The 20675-nt window shown below is 41.3% G+C and overlaps 1 long non-coding RNA gene across 1 annotated transcript in view; it reads right to left on the bottom strand.

Annotated features, from left to right (window-relative positions):
• The window catches only part of LOC127932990 (uncharacterized), a 28591-nt gene extending 26015 nt beyond the window's left edge, over positions 1 to 2576 (bottom strand). Inside the window, exons 1-3 of the long non-coding RNA XR_008146711.1 lie at positions 2497 to 2576; positions 921 to 983; positions 100 to 162 (exon numbers count right to left, since the gene is read on the bottom strand). This is a non-coding gene — a long non-coding RNA (uncharacterized LOC127932990). The remainder of the gene's footprint in view (positions 1 to 99; positions 163 to 920; positions 984 to 2496) is intronic.
• Positions 2577 to 20675: the final 18099 nt, after the last annotated feature.

Below are 20675 nucleotides of genomic sequence, written 5' to 3'. Positions count from 1 at the left end.
TTCAGGGTAATGACCTGTTAATTCAGATATATAACATGTTATTTCAGGGTAATGACCTGTTAATTCAGATATTATAACATGTTATTTCAGGGTTATGACCTGTTAATTCAGATATATAACATGTTAATTCAGGGTTATAACATGTTATTTCAGGGTAATGACCTGTTAATTCAGATATATAACATGTTAATTCAGATATATAACATGTTAATTCAGGGTTATAACATGTTATTTCAGGGTAATGATTGTATAATTCAGAGTATATACCTGTTAATCATCTTTATAACATGTTAATTCAGAGTTACTGACCTGTTAATTCAGGGTAATGACCTGTTAATTCTGATAATAGCATGTTAATTGTATTTTTATTCAGTATCATAACAAATTTCAGTAAACCTAATTAATTCAGAGTTATGACCGTTAATTCAGATATATAACTGTTAATTCAGGGTAATGACCAGTTATAGATATATAGGAGATGTTATTTCAGGGTAATGGGTGTTAATTCAGGGTTATAACATGTTAATTCAGGGTAATGACCTGTTAATGTCCCATATAAACATGTTAATTCAGATATATAACATGTTACCAGGTTATCATCATTTCAGTCATGACCTGTTAATTCAGATTATACATGTTAATTCAGGTTATAACATGTTATTTCAGGGCACTGACTGTTAATTCAGATATATAACATGTTAATATGCTCTGATTATATCATGTTAATCAGGTTATAATATGCTCTGTTTCAGGGTAATGACCTGTTAATTCAGAGTTATGCCTGTTAATCAGATATATAACATGTTAATTCAGAGTTATGCCTGTTAATTCTATCAGTTGTTAATTCAGATATATAACTCTTAATTCAGTTTATATAACATGTTAATTCAGGTTATAACATGCTTATTTCAGGTAATGACCTGTTAATTCAGAGTTATGACCTGTTAATTCAGATATATAACATGTTAATTCAGGGTAATGACCTGTTAATTCAGATATATAACATGTTATTTCAGGTAATGACCTGTTAATTCAGGGTTATAACTGTTAATTCAGGGTAATGACTGTTAATTCAGATATATAACTGTTAATTCAGGGTTATAACATGTTATTTCAGGGTAATGACCTGTTATTCAGATATATAACATGTTACAGATATATAACATGTTAATTCAGGGTTATAACACATTTCAGGGTTTATGACATTGTTAATTCAGAGTTATGACTGTTTATTCATACATATCCTTATGACTGTTATCATACATTACCTCTTAATGCAGATATATACACATGTTAATTCAGATATATAACATGTTCTGTTTATAACATGTTGTTTCATAATGACCTGTTAATCAGAGTTATGACCTGTTTAATTCAGATATATAACATGTTAATTCAGGGTAATGACCTCTTCTGATATATAATTATCATCTGTTATTTCAGGGTAATGATCCTCTGTTATTCAGGGTTATAACATGTTAATTCAGGGTATGACCTGTTTATTCAGATATATAACATGTTATTTCAGGGTAATGACCACTGTTAATTCATATATATAACATGTTTATCATATAACATGTTAATCCTCAGGTTATAACATGTTATTTCATTATGACCTGTTAATTCAGAGTTATGACTCTGTTTTCAGTATATAACATTTAATTCAGAGTTATGACCTGTTAATTCAGGGTAATGACCTCTTAATTTATATAAATATGTTATTCAGATATATAACTGTTAATTCAGGTTATAACATTTATTTCAGGGTAATGACCTGTTATACAGATATATAACATGTTAATTCAGAGTTATGACATGTTCATTCAGATATATAACATAATTCAGAGTTATGACCTGTTAATTCAGATATATAACTATGTTAATTCAGAGTACATTACCTGTTAATTCAGATATATAACATGTTTATCATAGTTATGACCTCTTAATTCAGATTATAACATGTTAATTCAGGGTTATAACCAGGGTTATAACTGTTAATTCAGGGTTCACATGTTTATCAGATATATAACATGTTAATTCATCCTGTTACAGGTAATGATCCTGTTAATTCTGACCTTTATTCAGATATATAACATTTATTCAGAGTTATGACTGTTAATTCAGATATATAACATGTTAATTCAGAGTTATCCTCTGTTAATTCAGAGTTATGACCTGTTAATTCAGATACATAACATGTTAATTCAGAGTTATGACCTGTTTATATATAACATGTTAATTCAGAGTTATGACATGTTTTATCATACGTTATCGACCTGTTTATCATTATGACCTTTATCATATGATAACATGTTAATTCTTATGATCTGTTAATATATATAACATGTTAATTCAGAGTTATGACTGTTAATTCAGATATATACATGTTAATTCAGAGTTATGACATGTTAATAGATATATACATGTTATTCAGAGTTATGTTTATCAGAGTTATGACATGTTAAACAGATATATCCTTGTTAAAGCAGTTATGACATGTTAATTCAGATATATAACATGTTAATTCAGAGTTATGACCTGTTAATTCAGATATATAACATGTTAATTCAGGGTTATGACATTAATGAATATAACAGACAACTCAACACTGTAGCTGTTATCACTAGACGAGACTCACACACACGTGGTTCTGTATCATTGTATAAAAATATATATCTGTTTCATCTTTAAAATAAGACATGATCCTACTGAGTGATCTCGACCCGCTACATTCTGAAAATAGCATTTGTTTGTATTTTATAGTATCGTAACAAACAGTAAATCTAATTTTAAACAAGCCAGTTAATTGTGCTTATTAATACAACCAGTGATGGATGGATAATGTGGAGGAGAAGAGGGGAGGGGTTTATGCAGAGGGCAGAGTGTCTTGTTTTGTTTGTCCCAGCAAGACGTACACATGCTAAAATCGTCACCGGTTATCATAGTCACATGATTCCATTTACTCCCTGATTTACTTATTCAATATAGAGCATCTACCCTCCAGGTCAGGTAGAATATGCTCTGTTTCTATCAGGTCAGGTAGAATATGCTCTGTTTCTATCAGTTGTCAGGTAGAATATGCATTGTTTCCTTGTCGTTTCTCAAGTCTTGTATCGTTCTAGTTCCTTATTATTAAACTCACAAACTGAAGCTTCCTGATTCCCTACGCCGACATTACACCTCTTTTTATCATACATTATCCTCTGTTTATCATACATTATCTCTGTTTATCATACAGTATCCTCTGTTTATCATACAGTATCCTCTGTTTATCATACATAATCCTCTGTTTGTTATACATTATCATATGATTATCATACATTATCCTCTGTTTATTATACATTGTCCACTGTTTATCATACATTCTCCTCTGTTTATCATAGATTATCCACTGTTTATCATACATTATCCTCTGTTTATTATAGATTATCCACTGTTTATCATACATTATCTCTGTTTATTATACATTATCCTCTGTTTAGCATACATTATCCTCTGTTTATCATACGTGATCGTTGTTTATCATACATTATCCTCTGTTTATCATACATGATCGACGCTGTTTATCATACATTATCATCTGTGTATCATACATTATCCTCTGTTTATTATACATTTATCATCTGTTTATTCTACATTATCCTCTGTTTATCATACATTATCCTCTGTTTATCATACAGTGAAACAGTTAATCCTTCCTTTAAGCAGTCCAACATCTTACCACTGCTACACTGGCTATCAGGAGAGCCTTGTCTGGCAGTGAAACAGTTAATCCTTCCTTAAAGCAGTCCAACATCTTACCACTGCTACACCTGGCTATCAGGGGAGCCTTGTCTGGCAGTGAAACAGTTAATCCTTCCTTAAAGCAGTCCAACATCTTACCACTGCTACACCTGGCTATCAGGGGAGCCTTGTCTGGCAGTGAAACAGTTAATCCTTCCTTAAAGCAGTCCAACATCTTACCACTGCTACACCTGGCTATCAGGGGATGCCTTGTCTGGCAGTGAAACAGTTCATTCAGCCTCATTTACTGCCCTTAAATAAACACAGCTGATATGGCTCACTTGCACATGTTTCTACGGACAATGGAGATGTAGAAATTATTGCATAAGGGGACGACGACCGCATAAGAGGCAATCTGTAATTTCAAATAAGACATGAATGAGCTAATATGGGAGGTATTCAATAAAACCATTTGTTCAGCACTTTTGAAATGTACAGCGACAGAATTCTGAACATGGGCCGTTCTTACATTGTTCTCCCTGTACACCAAGTCAGAGCTGTTGGATAAATACATGGGGGCATATAAGCAGACAATGAAAGGTCTTACAATATTCAATGATTCCATTTCTCTAAACAGGTTATAGGCTACATGTGCACCACCAGGTCAGAAGAGTAGGTGTAAAGGTTTAGGGTGGAAAAGGCACATGGGCCACTAACAGCTGGCAGTGAACACAACATCCATTTTATATGACCTTCTTAGTTACAGTATAGATATCTCCCTGGCATATTACATTATTTATGCAGCAGCACAGAATACTTTTTGGACTCACCTTGCTGTGCTGTCCTCACTTGAACAGGAAGGTGGCACGCACTGGTCCTGTGGGCAAATTGTGTCATGAAACCTTTTCAAATTCTGTCATTCTCTGGATTTATGGTGCTTTCAAGACAACTGGGAACTCTTGGGGGAAAGATAACAAGGTCGAATCAGGATGACATCAGAGATCTTCAGGTCGTTGCTCTAGAAAGAGGCCAGAGTTCCTCGACTTACAATTCCAAATTTCAAAATGTGTTTTCCCAGTCGGAGCTAGATTTTATTGATGTTTTTGGCCAATGTTGAATCTTTATCATTTTAAGCTTGGAAAAGAGACCCTGAAATCAGACTAGGGACCACACACCTACTCCACTGAATAGCAGGCTACTGGTTGCTTTGCAATTTGCAGTTCGCCACTGGTTCTTTCCAAACCACTCATTGTTGAATTTGCGTAACTTGTGTAATGTTTATGTCCAATAAGCAGTGATCCGTTTATCTATAATTTATCTTCATATGACATGGATTAAACAGGATTAGCCAGTAGATTGTCGACTTGATTCTAAGATTAGCTAAGATTATAAAAATATGATGTTGACATGCTCAGTCCAATCAAAGCTACTGTAGATATAACGTGATTTGACGTCATTTTCTCTGTGGCCAATGAACTTGAGCCTTCTTGGATGGGCACTTCTAATGTAACTCTATGACAGCACCCAACAGTTTTGAATTTCTCCATGAGTGACAGAACACTGAGCCAATCACAGCGGCCGTGGCCCACTCCAACACCCGTCCAGTCAGCAGGAAAATAACTGTGGCAAGCTTGGACCTCTCCGTGGTGGGGCTCCTATCTGATGAGCAAAATAGAGGGAGCACTGAATGAGGAAGCCACAGCATTTGGGTGGAGACCCGTCCTATTTGTCTGGGAATGACAAACGGGCATAGTTGACCTGGGAGAACTGTTGGATGGGCTCGACTTGTGGTAGAGAATCCTCTGCTTGTTGGAGGTGAAGCCCCTCGTGGAATGTCGAGACGTTGAAGAAAGCGAGGGCCTCATCCATAGCCGACCCAAATTGTGCCAGTTGGTCATGGGATTTGGCAAAAGTAGGTTTCCCTGTTCGCTGAGCATCTGGGAGATGTTCTGATTAACAGCTGCTTCCATTTGTTAAGGTAACATCTTATGCTTCACGGAGTCGTGGCTGAACGACGACACTATCAACATACTGGTTGTTTATACACTGTACCGGCAGGATAGAACAGTGGCGTTCATTGACTACAGCTCAGCGTTCAACACCATAGTGCCCTCAAAACGCATCACTAAGCTAAGGAACCTGAGACTAAACACCTCCCTCTGCAACTGGATCCTGGACTTCCTGACGGTCAGCCCCCAGGTGGTAAGAGTAGGTAACAACACATCCACCACGCTGACCCTCAACACAAGGGCCCCTCAGGAGTGCGTTCTTAGGTACCTCCTGTACTCCTGTTCACTCATAACTGTAAGGGAATAACTGAAAATGGACAAAAATGAATGGAACTTATTGGCAGAAATAAGAAATCAATCTGTCATGTTCTGACCTTTATTTTAGTTTTTTTTTTGTCTTTATTTTAGTATGGTCAGGGCGTGAGTTGGGGGAGGGCAGTTTATGTTTTGTGTCTCTCTGTCTTTCTATTTCTGTGTTCGGCCTAGTATGGTTCTCAATCAGAGGCAGGTGTCGTTAGTTAGGTAGCCTTTTTCCACCTGTGTTTCGTGGGTGTTTATTTTCTGTTCTGTGTTTTATGTGTGCACCGTACAGGACTGTTTCGGTTTCATATCGTTCTCTTTGTTGTTTTATTATTTAGTGTTCTGAGCTATAAATAAATATAATGAACACTTACCACACTGCATCTTGGTCCGATTAGAGGAAGAAACCAGCCGGTACTTACCACACTGTGCATTGGTCCTCCGATCCTTCTGACTGACTTACGGGACCGTTTCGGTTTGTTCACATTTATTGTTTTTATATTTTCTGTTCATGTTGAGTTTTTCTTATTATAACATGGACACTTACCGCATCTTGGTCCGATCTGAGGAAGAGGAAGAAACCAGCCGGTACTTACCACACCGCATCTTGATCCGATCAGAGGAAGAGGGAAGAAACCAGCCGTTACACATTTGATGTTTTTGGAACTGGTGAATCTAATACGCCAATGTACATTCAGATTTTTTTATTTTTTTTTTATTTTATTTTATTACATTTGAACGTTATCAAACAAAACATACATGTGATTAATTTTTATTTCCACTTTTTGTGAAGGCTGTATTTAGCTGGAAAAATGGCTGTGCTTATTGTGGTTTGGTGGAGACCGAACATAATCGTTTGTAGTGCTTTAACTGAAAAGACTATTTGAAATCGGACACTTTGGTGGGATTAACAACAAGATTACCTTTAAAATGATGTAAAACACATGTATGTTTTAGGAATTGTAATTATGAGATGTCTGTGGTTTGAATTTGGCGCCCTCTATTTTCACTGGGAGTTGTCATATCGATCTCGGTAGTGGGATTGAAGCCATAACAAGTTTAAGCCCCGCACCATGTCTCTCCATCCTTGCTGTTTGTGTGTGTGTGTGTGTGTGTGTGTGTGTGTGTGTGTGTGTGTGTGTGTGTGTGTGTGTGTGTGTGTGTGTGTGTGTGTGTGTGTGTGTGTGCGTGCGTGCGTGCGTGCGTGCGTGCGTGCGTGCGTGTGCGTGCGTGCGTGCGTGCGTGCGTGTGGGAGAGAGTTTTTGCGTGCGTGCGTGCGTGCGTGTGTGTGTGTGTGTGTGGTGGGAGAGAGCTTTTCTTTGACAGCTGCTGGGAGAAATGACTGATTTACAGTTCATGAGGGTTGCCTAATCACACGTATGAAGTTTTGGAAAAGATGTGACATTTTTAACCCTTCGAAACAGCTCCTATGTCCCCAATTTAAGGCACTTCCAGTTGGCACAGGAAGCTGAAAGTAAACACGTATCCTCATTGGGGTAGACTTTTACAGAATCCCGAGTTTAAACTCTTGACGTTAAGAATTGACTGATTTACACAGGGTTGAATGCAGTGTTTTCACAAACTGCAGGTTGGGTAAAAACACCTTTAAGGTGAATTTAACCACTTCTGGTTGCTCCAGGAAGCTTAGAATCAATCTGGCTCTGTAACTTTTTGGAACAAAAACACATTGTTTTGAGCATCACCAATTGTACATTGTACGATTTGTCTTAAATTACGATAGATAAATGGCTGGTTCATTTTTTTTCCCTGACTCCGTAGGTTCATGTACTTTGACGCGAAGCAGTGAAATTAGCGCTCTATTTTTTGACTACAGGAAAAGATGACCGAGCACGCCCCCATTCTCATCGATGGGGTTGTAGTGGATCAGGTTGAGAGCTTCAAGTTCCTTGGTGTCCACATCACCAACAAACTAACATGGTCCATGCACACCAAGACAGTCATGAAGAGGGCACGACAAAACCTATTCCCCCTCAGGAGACTGAAAAGATTTGGCATGGGTCCTCAGATCCTAAAACAGTTTCTACAGCTGCACCATCGAGAGCATCCTGACTGGTTACATTTTGTAAGTCGCTCTGGATAAGAGCGTCTGCTAAATGACTTAAATGTAAATGTAAATGGTTGCATCACTGCCTGGTATGGCAACTGCTCGGCCTCCGAGCCCAGTAAATCACCATAATAACCTTCCTGCCATCCAGGACCTCTATATCAGGCGGAGTCAGAGGAAGGCCCTAAAAATGGTCAAAGACTCCAGCCACCCAAGTCATGGACTGTTCTCTCTGCTACCGCACAGCAAGCGGTACCGGAGCGCCAAGTCTAGGTCCAAGAGGCTTCTAAACAGCTTCTAACCCCAAGACATAAGACTCCTGAACATCTAATCAAAGGGCTACCCAGACTATTTGGTTTGCCCCCCCCCCCCTCCCTCTTTTACACCGCTGCTACTCTCTGTTGTTATCATCTATGCATAGTCACTTTAATAACTCTACCTACATGTACATATTACCTCAACTAATCGGTGCCCCCTGCACATTGACTCTGTCTCAGTACACCCCTGTATATAGTCTCGCTATTGTTATTTTCCTGCTGTAACTGCATTGTTGGTGAGGGGTCTGTTGTATTCAGCGCACGTGACTAATACAATTTGATTTGATTTGATAACTGATAACAGAAGAGTGCTTTATAAAGGGTAAGTAATCAGGGAGTAATGAAGTTCAGGTGTGACTGATGATGAGATGCAGGTGTGTTGCCAGGACAAGTGGTTAGTAGACTTGAGTTAGGAGACAGGAGGCTACACTCTACCTCCATATTGACTCTTAACCAGTATGGATAATGTATAGCAGGGGAATCTACACTCTACCTCCATATTGACTCTTAACCAGTATGGATAATGTATAACAGGGGAATCTACACTCTACCTCCATATTGACTCTTAACCAGTATGGATAATGTATAACAGGGGAATCTACACTCTACCTCCATATTGACTCTTAACCAGTATGGATAATGTATAGCAGGGGAATCTACACTCTACCTCCATATTGACTCTTAACCAGTATGGATAATGTATAACAGGGAATCTACACTCTACACTCTACCTCCATATTGACTCTTAACCAGTATGGATAATGTATAACAGGGAATCTACACTCTACACTCTACCTCCATATTGACTCTTAACCAGTATGGATAATGTATAACAGGGGAATCTCCATATTGACTCTAACAGTATGGATAATGTATAGCAGGGGAATCTACCTATCCCATATTGACTCTTAACCAGTATGGATAATGTATAACAGGGAATCTATACTCTACACTCTACCTCCATATTGACTCTTAACCAGTATGGATAATGTATAACAGGGAATCTACACTCTACCTCCATATTGACTCTTAACCAGTATGGATAATGTATAACAGGGAATCTACACTCTACCTCCATATTGACTCTTAATCAGTATGGATAATGTATAACAGGGGAATCTACACTCTACCTCCATATTGACTCTTAACCAGTATGGATAATGTATAACAGGGAATCTACACTCTACACTCTACCTCCATATTGACTCTTAACCAGTATGGATAATGTATAACAGGGAATCTACACTCTACCTCCATATTGACTCTTAACCAGTATGGATAATGTATAACAGGGAATCTACACTCTACACTCTACCTCCCTATTGACTCTTAACCAGTATGGATAATGTATAACAGGGAATCTACACTCTACCTCCATATTGACTCTTAACCAGTATGGATAATGTATAACAGGGGAATCTACACTCTACCTCCATATTGACTCTTAACCAGTATGGATAATGTATAACAGGGAATCTACACTCTACACTACCTCCATACCTCCATATTGACTCTTAATCAGTATGGATAATGTATAGCAGGGGAATCTACACTCTACCTCCATATTGACTCTTAACCAGTATGGATAATGTATAACAGGGGAATCTACACTCTACACTCCATATTGACTCTTAACCAGTATGGATAATGTATAACAGGGAATCTACACTCTACCTCCATATTGACTCTTAACCAGTATGGATAATGTATAACAGGGAATCTATACTACACTCTACCTCCATATTGACTCTTAATCAGTATGGATAATGTATAACAGGGGAATCTACACTCTACCTCCTATTTGACTCTTAACCAGTATGGATAATGTATAACAGGGAATCTACACTCTACCTCCATATTGACTCTTAACCAGTATGGATAATGTATAACAGGGAATCTACACTCTACCTCCATATTGACTCTTAATCAGTATGGATAATGTATAGCATGGGAATCTACACTCTACCTCCATATTGACTCTTAATCAGTATGGATAATGTATAACAGGGAATCTACACTCTATCTCCATATTGACTCTTAACCAGTATGGATAATGTATAACAGGGAATCTACACTCCACACTCTACCTCCATATTGACTCTTAACCAGTATGGATAATGTATAGCAGGGGAATCTACACTCCACCTCCATATTGACTCTTAACCAGTATGGATAATGTATAGCATGGGAATCTAAACTCTATCTCCATATTGACTCTTAACCAGTATGGATAATGTATAGCTGGGAATCTACACTCCACACTCTACCTCCATATTGACTCTTAACCAGTATGGATAATGTATAGCAGGGAATCTACACTCCACACTCTACCTCCATATTGACTCTTAACCAGTATGGATAATGTATAGCAGGGGAATCTACACTCTACCTCCATATTGACTCTTAACCAGTATGGATAATGTATAACAGGGAATCTACACTCTACACTCTACCTCCATATTGACTCTTAACCAGTATGGATAATGTATAACAGGGAATCTACACTCTACACTCTACCTCCATATTGACTCTTAACCAGTATGGATAATGTATAACAGGGAATCTACACTCTACCTCCATATTGACTCTTAACCAGTATGGATAATGTATAACAGGGAATCTACACTCTACCTCCATATTGACTCTTAACCAGTATGGATAATGTATAACAGGGAATCTACACTCTACCTCCATATTGACTCTTAATCAGTATGGAAAATGGATAAAAGGGGAATCTACACTCTACCTCCATATTGACTCTTAACCAGTATGGATAATGTATAGCAGGGAATCTACACTCTACCTCCATATTGACTCTTAACCAGTATGGATAATGTATAGCAGGGGAATCTACACTCTACCTCCATATTGACTCTTAACCAGTATGGATAATGTATAGCTGGGAATCTACACTCTACACTCTACCTCCATATTGACTCTTAACCAGTATGGATAATGTATAGCAGGGAATCTATACACTCTACCTCCATATTGACTCTTAACCAGTATGGATAATGTATAGCAGGGGAATCTACACTCTACTCTACCTCCATATTGACTCTTAACCAGTATGGATAATGTATAGCAGGGGAATCTACACTCTACCTCCATATTGACTCTTAACCAGTATGGATAATGTATAACAGGGGAATCTACACTCTACCTCCATATTGACTCTTAACCAGTATGGATAATGTATAACAGGGAATCTACACTCTACCTCCATATTGACTCTTAACCAGTATGGATAATGTATAACAGGGAATCTACACTCTACACTCTACCTCCATATTGACTCTTAACCAGTATGGATAATGTATAACAGGGAATCTACACTCTACCTCCATATTGACTCTTAACCAGTATGGATAATGTATAACAGGGAATCTACACTCTACACTCTACCTCCATATTGACTCTTAACCAGTATGGATAATGTATAACAGGGGAATCTACACTCTACCTCCATATTGACTCTTAACCAGTATGGATAATGTATAACAGGGGAATCTACACTCTACCTCCATATTGACTCTTAACCAGTATGGATAATGTATAACAGGGAATCTACACTCTACACTCTACCTCCATATTGACTCTTAACCAGTATGGATAATGTATAGCAGGGGAATCTACACTCTACCTCCATATTGACTCTTAACCAGTATGGATAATGTATAACAGGGAATCTACACTCTACCTCCATATTGACTCTTAATCAGTATGGATAATGTATAGCAGGGGAATCTACACTCTACCTCCATATTGACTCTTAACCAGTATGGATAATGTATAGCAGGGGAATCTACACTCTACACTCTACCTCCATATTGACTCTTAACCAGTATGGATAATGTATAGCAGGGGAATCTACACTCTACCTCCATATTGACTCTTAACCAGTATGGATAATGTATAGCAGGGGAATCTACACTCTACCTCCATATTGACTCTTAACCAGTATGGATAATGTATAACAGGGGAATCTACACTCTACCTCCATATTGACTCTTAACCAGTATGGATAATGTATAGCAGGGGAATCTACACTCTACACTCTACCTCCATATTGACTCTTAACCAGTATGGATAATGTATAACAGGGGAATCTACACTCTACCTCCATATTGACTCTTAACCAGTATGGATAATGTATAGCAGGGGAATCTACACTCTACCTCCATATTGACTCTTAACCAGTATGGATAATGTATAACAGGGAATCTACACTCTACCTCCATATTGACTCTTAACCAGTATGGATAATGTATAGCAGGGGAATCTACACTCTACCTCCATATTGACTCTTAACCAGTATGGATAATGTATAGCAGGGGAATCTATATAATGTATAGCAGGGGAATCTACACTCTACCTCCATATTGACTCTTAACCAGTATGGATAATGTATAGCTGGGAATCTACACTCCACACTCTACCTCCATATTGACTCTTAACCAGTATGGATAATGTATAGCAGGGGAATCTACACTCTACCTCCATATTGACTCTTAATCAGTATGGATAATGTATAGCAGGGGAATCTACACTCTACCTCCATATTGACTCTTAACCAGTATGGATAATGTATAGCAGGGGAATCTACACTCTACCTCCATATTGACTCTTAACCAGTATGGATAATGTATAGCAGGGGAATCTACACTCTACCTCCATATTGACTCTTAACCAGTATGGATAATGTATAGCAGGGGAATCTACACTCTACCTCCATATTGACTCTTAACCAGTATGGATAATGTATAACAGGGAATCTACACTCTACACTCTACCTCCATATTGACTCTTAACCAGTATGGATAATGTATAGCAGGGGAATCTACACTCTACCTCCATATTGACTCTTAACCAGTATGGATAATGTATAACAGGGGAATCTACACTCTACCTCCATATTGACTCTTAATCAGTATGGATAATGTATAGCAGGGGAATCTACACTCTACCTCTATATTTAATCTCAAATAATAATTAAAAAATTGGTCACATACACATGTTTAGCAGATGTTATTGTGTATGTAGTGAAATGCTTGTGCTTCTAGCTCCGACAGCGCAGTAATATCTAACATGTCTAACATCTAACAGTTTCACAACATATACCCAATAATACATGTAAATCTAAGTAAGGAATGGATTAAGAATATATATACACAGTGGCTATGGACTAAGATACCGTAGAATATAGAGTACAGTATATACATATGAGATGAGTAATGCTAGATACGGAGACATCATTAAAGTTTCCTTAAAGTGGCCAGTGATTCTTAATCTCTAGGCAGCAGCCTCTGATGTGCTGGAGATGGGTGTTTAACAGTCAGTGGTGTAGTATAGAATACAGTATATTTTATTTAACCTTTATTTAACCAGGCAAGTCAGTTAATTAAGAACAAATTCTTATTTTCAATGACGGCCTAGGAACAGATTTTCACCTTGTCAGCTCGGGGATTTGAACTTGCAACCTTCCGGCAGTGGCTCGGGTGGTTGTTGTCCTTGATCATCATTTTGGCCTTCCTGTGGCATCGGGTGCTGTAGGTGTCCTGGAGGGCGGGCAGACCGCACCACCTTCCGGAGAGCTTTGCGGATGTGGGCGGTTTAGTTGCCGTACCAGGCAGTGATACAGCCCGAAAGGATGCTCTCAGTTGTGCATCTGTAAAAATTTGTGAGGGTTTTAGGTGTTAAGCCAAAAAACTTCAGCCTCCTGAGGTTGAAGAGGCGCTTCTTCACGATGCTGTCTGTGTGGCTGGACCAATTCAGTTTGTCTGTGATGTGTACGCCGAGGAACTTAAAACTTACTACCCTCTCCACTACTGTGTGTGTGGACCATTTCAGTTTGTCAGTATGAATAATGTCTAATAAACAGAGGAGGCTACACTCTACCTCCATACAAAACTAATTGGAAGAAAAGCCCTCTGCTGGTCTTTTATTTATTCTTAACCAGAGTCATGCCATGTTGTAGCCAGAAGATGGCGCCAGATACCACGAGCTACCTCTACAGTTCAACTCCTGTGAATGCTGATGGTGAGGACAGAGAAGAGGACAGAGAAGAGGACAGAGAAGAAGAGGACAGAGAAGAAGAGGACAGAGAAGAAGAGGACAGAGAAGAAGACAGAGAAGAAGAGGACAGAGAAGAAGACAGAGAAGAGGACAGAGAAGAAGAAGACAGAGAAGAAGAGGACAGAGAAGAAGAGGACAGAGAAGAAGACAGAGAAGAGGACAGAGAAGAAGAAGACAGAGAAGAAGAGGACAGAGAAGAAGACAGAGAAGAAGACAGAGAAGAAGAGGACAGAGAAGAAGAGGACAGAGAAGAAGACAGAGAAGAAGACAGAGAAGAGGACAGAGAAGAGGACAGAGAAGAGGACAGAGAAGAAGACAGAGAAGAAGACAGAGAAGAAGACAGACAGAGAAGAAGACAGAGAAGAAGACAGAGAAGAAGAAGACAGAGAAGAAGACAGAGAAGAAGAGGACAGAGAAGAAGACAGAGAAGAAGACAGAGAAGAAGAGGACAGAGAAGAAGAGGACAGAGAAGAAGACAGAGAAGAGGACAGAGAAGAAGACAGAGAAGAAGAAGACAGAGAAGAAGACAGAGAAGAAGAAGACAGAGAAGAAGACAGAGAAGAAGACAGAGAAGAAGACAGAGAAGAAGAAGAAGAGGACAGAGAAGAAGAGGACAGAGAAGAGGACAGAGAAGAAGAGGACAGAGAAGAAGAGGACAGAGAAGAAGAGGAAGACAGAGAAGAGGACAGACAGAGGAGAGGACAGAGAAGAAGAGGACAGAGAAGAAGAGACAGAAGAAGAGGACAGAGAAGAGGACAGAGAAGACAGACAGAGAAGACAGGAAGATGACAGAGAAGAGGACAGAGAAGAAGACAGAGAAGAGGACAGAGAAGAAGACAGACAGAGAAGAAGAGAAGACAGAGAAGAAGAGGACAGAGAAGAGGACAGAGAAGAGGACAGAGGACAGAGAAAAAAGAGGACAGAGAAGAAGAGGACAGAGAAGAGGACAGAGAAGAAGACAGACAGAGAAGAAGAGGACAGAGAAGAAGAGGACAGAGAAGAAGAGGACAGAGAAGAAGAGGACAGAGAAGAAGACAGAGAAGAGGACAGAGAAGAAGAAGACAGAGAAGAAGAAGACAGAGAAGAAGAGGACAGAGAAGAAGACAGAGAAGACGAGGACAGAAGAAGACAGAGAAGAGGACAGAGAAGAAGACAGAGAAGAGGACAGAGAAGAAGACAGAGAAGAGGAGAGAAGAAGACAGAGAAGAAGAGGACAGAGAAGAAGAGGACAGAGAAGAAGAGGACAGAGAAGAGGACAGAGAAGAAGACAGAGAAGAAGAAGACAGAGAAGATGACAGAGAAGAAGACAGAGAAGAGGACAGAGAAGAAGACAGAGAAGAAGAAGACAGAGAAGAGGACAGAGAAGAAGACAGAGAAGAGGACAGAGAAGAAGAGGACAGAGAAGAGGACAGAGAAGAAGAGGACAGAGAAAAAGAGGACAGAGAAGAAGAGGACAGAGAAGAGGACAGAGAAGAAGACAGAGAAGAGGACAGAGAAGAAGAGGACAGAGAAGAAGAGGACAGAGAAGAAGAGGACAGAGAAGAAGAGGACAGAGAAGAAGACAGAGAAGAAGACAGAGAAGAAGAGGACAGAGAAGAAGACAGAGAAGAGGACAGAGAAGAAGAAGACAGAGAAGAAGAAGACAGAGAAGAAGAGGACAGAGAAGAAGACAGAGAAGACGAGGACAGAGAAGAAGAGGACAGAGAAGAAGACAGAGAAGAGGACAGAGAAGAAGAGGACAGAGAAGAAGAGGACAGAGAAGAGGACAGAGAAGAGGACAGAGAAGAGGACAGAGAAGAGGACAGAGAAGAAGAGGACAGAGAAGAGGACAGAGAAGAGGACAGAGAAGAAGAGGACAGAGAAGAAGACAGAGAAGAGGACAGAGAAGAGGACAGAGAAGAAGAGGACAGAGAAGAAGAGGACAGAGAAGAAGAGGACAGAGAAGAGGACAGAGAATATATGACTGAAAGTCCCAGAGTGGTAGTACTGTTACTGTAAGGACCAATCCCTTCTCTCCGTGTCTCCGTCTGTCTGCTCCCCAAGTGGCACTACAGGAGAACAGAGGGCTGTGTGTGTGTGTGTGTGCGTGTGTGTGTGTGTGTGAGTGTGTGTGTGTAAGTGGTGTGCGTGCTTGCGTGCGTGTAACAAGGCACAATGTACTTTCTGTGTAAGGAGTAATGATCACAGAAGTCATCCACTCCACCTAACTGACCACATAAGGAAATAGGTGGATGTGGGGAGAGAGTGGGGTAGTTCTGGAATGCCTATTCTAGATCTCCATAAGGCTTTCCACACGGTAGATTAAGGGGTAACCAGGCAACCCTGATCCTGGAGCACCGCAGCCACTTTATGGTTTTTTTAAATTAATCAAACCGAGAAGACCAGCTGTGTTAAATTGAGGTCAAACACTGAACTGATCGATTAGATCGATTGGTCAGGTGTGGCGACTTGTTGGAACAAAATCCCGCAGGACCTGCGACACTCCTGGAAGAGGGGTTGTCGACCCCTTTGCAGTAAAGTAATACATATTTCTGTTCAAACTACAAGCCCTGTGTTTTAACAACTCAGCCATCCGGGGTGGGTCAAATAGTATCTCACGGACCCTAATCAAATGATGGATGCGGACAGGCCTCTGTCAAAACCCAGAGCCGTTACCTATGGGATCCCACAAGGTAGCGTACTTGGACCCCATCCTCTTCCTGTTGTACATCAATTACTTGAAAGCAGCCTGTTCCTGTTTCTCTACGCCGATGATGCTGTGCCTCTTGCGTCCCACAATGCATTCGGTGCAGATCTTCTAAATGTTACTACATGAATAAGCCACCTGGGAGAAACCGGATCAATCCTGTTTGGATCCAAGATCAAACTTGGAAGATCCCCTGTTTTTTTATGTCAAGGTGGGAGACACAGTGGTTGCTGCCAAAGATACGGTGAGCTACCTGGGATGCGAGGTAGGCTACCTGAAAGGGTCACCAAGCTACCTGAATGGGTCACCAATCTACCTGGGATGTGAGGTAGGCCTTAAAAAAGTACAGACTTAAAAGCTCTCCCCGATGTCAACCAAAAAACGAACGAAGTCTAGATTTCCTGGATAGACAAACGTCACCGACACTGGCAAGGGCCCTTGTGTAATGTCAATGTGGTCATACATGTGACTCTTGGTACAGAGGTCCCCCCACTAAGGTATGAAGAATGAGCTCCAGACCTCTCAGAATACATTTGTCAGGATTATTCTGAAACTCACTCCCTGTAATCATCTTGAACCCTCTCAGTTTGAATGTAGTAAATGGCTCGAGGTGCCCTACTAGAGGGAGCTCGACTAACTTTGTTCCCTGTAGATACTCTGCTGCAATTCTATAGGTTACCAAGCTACCTGAATGGGTCGCCAAGCTACCTGAATGGGTCACCAAGCAACCTGAATGGGTCACCAAGCTACTTGAATGGGTCACCAACCTTCCTGAATGGGTCACCAAGCTACCTGAATGGGTCATCAAGCAACCTGAATGGGTCACCAAGCTACTTGAATGGGTCACCAAGCTTCCTGAATGGGTCACCAAGCTACCTGAATGGGTCATCAAGCAACCTGAATGGGTCACCAAGCTACCTGAATGGATCACCAAGCTACCTGAATGGGTCGCCAAGCTACCTGAATGGGTCACCAAGCTACCTGAATGGGTCACCAAGCTTCCTGAATTGGTCACCAAGCTACCTGAATGGGTCGCCAAGCTACCTGAATGGGTCACCAAGCTACCTGAATGGGTTACCAAGCTACCTGAATGGGTCACCAAGCTACCTGAATGGGTCACCAAGCTACCTGAATTGGTCACCAAGCTACCTGAATGGGTCACCAAGCTACCTGAATGGGTCACCAAGCTACCTGAATGGGTCACCAAGCTACCTGAATTGGTCACCAAGCTAACTGAATGGGTCGCCAAGCTACCTGAATGGGTCACCAAGCAACCTGAATGGGTCACCAAGCTACTTGAATGGGTCACCAAGCTTCCTGAATGGGTCATCAAGCAACCTGAATGGGTCACCAAGCTACCTGAATGGATCACCAAGCTACCTGAATGGGTCGCCAAGCTACCTGAATGGGTCACCAAGCTACCTGAATGGGTTACCAAGCTACCTGAATGGGTCACCAAGCTACCTGAATGGGTCACCAAGCTACCTGAATGGGTCACCAAGCTACCTGAATTGGTCACCAAGCTACCTGAATGGGTCACCAAGCTACCTGAATGGGTTACCAAGCTACCTGAATGGGTCACCAAGCTACCTGAATGGGTCACCAAGCTACCTGAATGGGTCACCAAGCTACCTGAATGAGTCACCAAGCTACCTGAATGGATCACCAAGCTACCTGAATGGGTCACCAAGCTACCTGAATTGGTCACCATGCTACCTGAATGGGTCACCATGCTACCTGAATGGGTCACCAAGCTACCTGAATGGGTCACCAAGCTACCTGAATGGGTCACCAAGCTACTGAATGGGTCACCAAGCTACCTGAAAGGGTCACCAAGCTACCTGAATGGGTCACCAAGCTACCTGAATGGGTTACCAAGCTACCTGAATGGGTCACCAAGCTACCTGAATGGGTCACCAAGCTACCTGAATGGGTCACCAAGCTACCTGAATTGGTCACCAAGCTACCTGAATGGGTCACCAAGCTACCTGAATGGGTTACCAAGCAACCTGAATGGGTCACCAAGCTACCTGAATGGGTCACCAAGCTACCTGAATGGGTCACCAAGCTACCTGAATGAGTCACCAAGCTACCTGAATGGATCACCAAGCTACCTGAATGGGTCACCAAGCTACCTGAATGGGTCACCATGCTACCTGAATGGGTCACCATGCTACCTGAATGGGTCACCAAGCTACCTGAATGGGTCACCAAGCTACCTGAATGGGTCACCAAGCTACTGAATGGGTCACCAAGCTACCTGAATTGGTCACCAAGCTACCTGAAAGGGTCACCAAGCTACCTGAAAGGGTCACCAAGCTACCTGAATGGGTCACCAAGCTACCTGAAAGGGTCACCAAGCTACCTGAAAGGGTCACCAAGCTACCTGAAAACTGTCTTCAGAGAATAGCTCTAAGGAGTCTCGTAAAACATATCTGAGAAATTCCATGTCGGTGTGATTAGTGTTTTTGTCTCTCAAGGTGACCCTTATTAAACAGAGACCTCTGTTCTGCTGTTGTAGTTCTAAATGAGGATACTGTCGCTGTTTTTAAATTGAGTATGTTATCGTGTTTTCAACATCCATCATTTTGTATGTATGTACTGCAGTGGAGGCTGATGAGGGGAGGACGGCTTATAATAATGGCTGGAACGGAGCGAATGGACTGGCATCAGAAACACATGTTTAATGTATCTGATACCCTTCCACCCATTCCACTCCAGTCATTACCACGAGCCCCGTCCTCCATTCCACCCATTCCACCCATTCCACCCATTCCACCCATTCCACCCATTCCACTCCAGTCATTACCACAAGCCCCGTCCTCCATTCCACCCATTCCACCCATTCCACCCATTCCACTCCAGTCATTACCACGAGCCCCGTCCTCCATTCCACCCATTCCACTCCAGTCATTACCACGAGCCCCGTCCTCCATTCCACCCATTCCACTCAGTCATTACCACGAGCCCCGTCCTCCATTCCACCCATTCCACTCCAGTCATTACCACAGCCCCGTCCTCCATTCCACCCATTCCACTCCAGTCATTACCACGAGCCCCGTCCTCCATTCCACCCATTCCACTCCAGTCATTACCACGAGCCCCGTCCTCCATTCCACCCATTCCACTCCAGTCATTACCACGAGCCCCGTCCTCCATTCCACCCATTCCACTCCAGTCATTACCACGAGCCCCGTCCTCCATTCCACCCATTCCACTCCAGTCATTACCACGAGCCCCGTCCTCCATTCCACCCATTCCACTCCAGTCATTACCACGAGCCCCGTCCTCCATTCCACCCATTCCACTCCAGTCATTACCACGAGCCCCGTCCTCCATTCCACCCATTCCACTCCAGTCATTACCACGAGCCCGTCCTCCATTCCACCCATTCCACTCCAGTCATTACCACGAGCCCCGTCCTCCATTCCACCCATTCCACTCCAGTCATTACCACGAGCCCCGTCCTCCATTCCACCCATTCCACTCCAGTCATTACC

The sequence above is a fragment of the Oncorhynchus keta genome, chromosome 11 (assembly GCF_023373465.1).
Source record: "Oncorhynchus keta strain PuntledgeMale-10-30-2019 chromosome 11, Oket_V2, whole genome shotgun sequence".
In the NCBI taxonomy this organism is placed as follows: Eukaryota; Metazoa; Chordata; class Actinopteri; order Salmoniformes; family Salmonidae; genus Oncorhynchus; species Oncorhynchus keta.
This window is presented reverse-complemented; position numbering and strand designations above follow the sequence as displayed.